The sequence below is a fragment of the Heloderma suspectum genome, chromosome 1, assembly GCF_057233095.1.
Source record: "Heloderma suspectum isolate Gila_16-S chromosome 1, 16-S_ref, whole genome shotgun sequence".
NCBI lineage: Eukaryota > Metazoa > Chordata > Lepidosauria > Squamata > Helodermatidae > Heloderma > Heloderma suspectum.
Window position 1 is genome coordinate 359,697,223 of NC_139458.1, and position 2,815 is coordinate 359,700,037.

Here is a 2,815-nt window from a genome sequence, read left to right on the forward strand (position 1 = left end):
AAAAAGGTGGTGTGACGTACTTTTGGCTACTATCAGTTGTTCTTTATTACTGATAAGGAGAAGGATTTCTCCTTGCCACCCTCATCTAAGGCATGGTCTGAATAAAAGCACATGAAGATGCAGCATTGCTGAAGGTAAGCAGATCTTGGGGGGATCTTCACGACAATGGAATGAGAAGTGTGTTGGAGTATTATCAGGATTTTCATGGAATTGGCTTTGGTGTGTCAGGGACACATGAAGCAAGAAAAGCTGAGTGTACTGTATCTTTAAAATCTGGTTTTCATGGGTTACACAGCACTTGAAAGGACCATACTTCTGGGCTGGGTGCGGGGAGTAGAACTGAATGTCATCAAACTGGCAGGGGTTGCTTAACCAATAAGAGAGGCTTGTTTCCCAGCCCATCTCCAGGCTCCCCCCTGCTACTCCATTATTATGAATGGAAAATAACTCATTCACAATTCTCTAGAAACAACCCAATTATCCAGTACAGCATCTGAAGGCTCCTTCTGAGAGCAGCCCACCACCCCAATTTCGCCTCATTCCAGCAAACTATCACAGGGTTGTAGCTTCCACCTCCTCCATCTCTGGGCACCTTCTTCCAGATGGCAATGAAAGGCTTCTCTGCTCTGTGATCCTGGTACCTCGGCTGATCGCTACTGTGCTAAAGCCCTAAGATGCATTTGTTTAATGCCAGAGGGAAGAGTATAAGCTCACTGTTCCCTCACTTTTCCAAGAAGAAGCCAGAATCCCCAATTCTCCAGTGTGGCATCTGAAAGGCACCCCCTGAGAGCATCCCACCATCCCAATTTTGTCCCATTCCAGCAAACTGTCACAGAGTTGTAGCTTCCAAGCTGTTTTAACTGCAGCATCAGGGAAGCGAAGCAGTGCAACAAGAAGCAGGGAAGCGAAGCAGTGCAACAAGAAGCAGGGAAGTGAACCAATGTGCAAGAATCAGACAAGCCTTGAAGTAAAGCAAACATCAAAGAAGTGAAGTAAGGCAAATATCAGAGAAACTGCTAAGTAACACAAGGATCAGACAAGAGCCCAGGGATGGGAAGTAATGCAACACTGAAGAGGTGAATTAACACAGCATCAGAGAAGCGAATCAACCCAACATCAGGCAAACATCAGAGAAGCGCACAATGGTGGCTCTCAGTGAGGAAAGGGAGGCTAATTACTTCCCTTGACAAAAAGGGAGTACAGTGCAATTCTGAAGGCTTGACAGAACACAACAGCACTTTGATGAGTCGGAAAGGCAGGGTAGTTACTGTAGTTACTCTACTCTCCCTGGGTATAGTCGTGCCAATGGTGAAAATGCATGAATGGGGCGGGGAGTGGTGGCCCTACCCCTTGACCACGTCATTGCCATGTCACACCCATGTCACAAAGAAACGCCCAGGAGTTAATGTGGAGGAATGTGGCACACTGCAGTAGAACTGAGTGGCAGTCGCTTTAACGGGAAAAAAAAGGAGTAAAAGGACTCTCAGATAATGTTGCTTTTCAAGATGGAAGCTGCTAGTGGGTAGCGCACTGGCCATGATGTCATGTGCCACAAACAACACTACCAATCCACAAGAAATCCCCCATGAAGACAGCTCATGTCAGTGCCTTCATGGGAGACTGCCTAGGAACTCTATGCATGCTCTCTTGAGTTCCATGGAAGAAAGGTGAGCTACAATATGAAATATATAAATAACATTTATGCTTAATTTAACCAGCATCTAGATTGCTATCCCCACTTCATTGGAGTGAGGTAGAAGGGGCAATATTGTTAAGCGCTGACATTTTTTAAAAAAATGAGCAGTTACATAAAAGCTCATTTTACATAAAAGTTACATAAATACCCATGTCAGGGACTGAGATGCTGAAAATTGATTAATACTGCAATCCTAGCATGTCTGCTCAAAAGTAAATCCTATTGCTTTCAATGGTGTTTACTCCCAGGAAAATGTGCATATAACTAAATGCAGCTTTAGTTCTTGCAAGCACCCTTTTGTCTTATATCAGGAGGTATTTGACTAGTCCTTTTTAAACAGTTAAAGGCTCAAGAGTCTTGGTCAATTTTTAACCAGACTTCAAGATTTGAACTTCAAGATTATAACCATATACTAAAGTATGTTACTGGAGTAAGATCAAGGGCTTCTTCACACGGAGCTTTTATCCTTCTGGTTACTCATGGAAGTTTGTGGGTCCTTTAGATGATGCCGTTACGCTCCAGGCCGTCTCCCGCAGTAAATGACCTTTGAGCATCTCTACATCAGCCTAAAATCTTGCATTTAAAATGGGGCTTTCTGCTTCCATTTTAAATGCAGGCTCACGATGGACTCCGTTTACATCTGCTTCCTCCCCAACCCCTTTTCTCCCTCCTTTCCCCCCTTATCTGAGTCTTCCATATGTTTCATGGGTCTAGCTTCTCTGATTGTGGCTTTTCCTTTTTCACGGAGGGAACTCAAGCAGTAATTTGATAGCTCATTATCCCCAATCTTTTAAAAAATGGAATTTATAGCAATAGAACCTTGCTAAGCTTGGGACATCTGGAAGGAGGGAATCAGGGATGACATGTGAGCAGAACTTTGTTACAGTCCAGTCTTAGTATACAGTTCAGCTGCCCGCATGCTAGTGGTTCTAAAAACGGAAGGCAGCTTCACTAAACTCCACTAAGCTCAGCCCAACCTACCTCAAAGGGTTGTTATTGTGAGGATAAAATGGAGAGGAGGAGGAGGAGGACTTGTATGCCACTTTGGGTTCCTTGCAAATGGAAAAAAGGCGGGATATAAATGCAATAAAATAAATAAATAAATAAATAAATAAATAA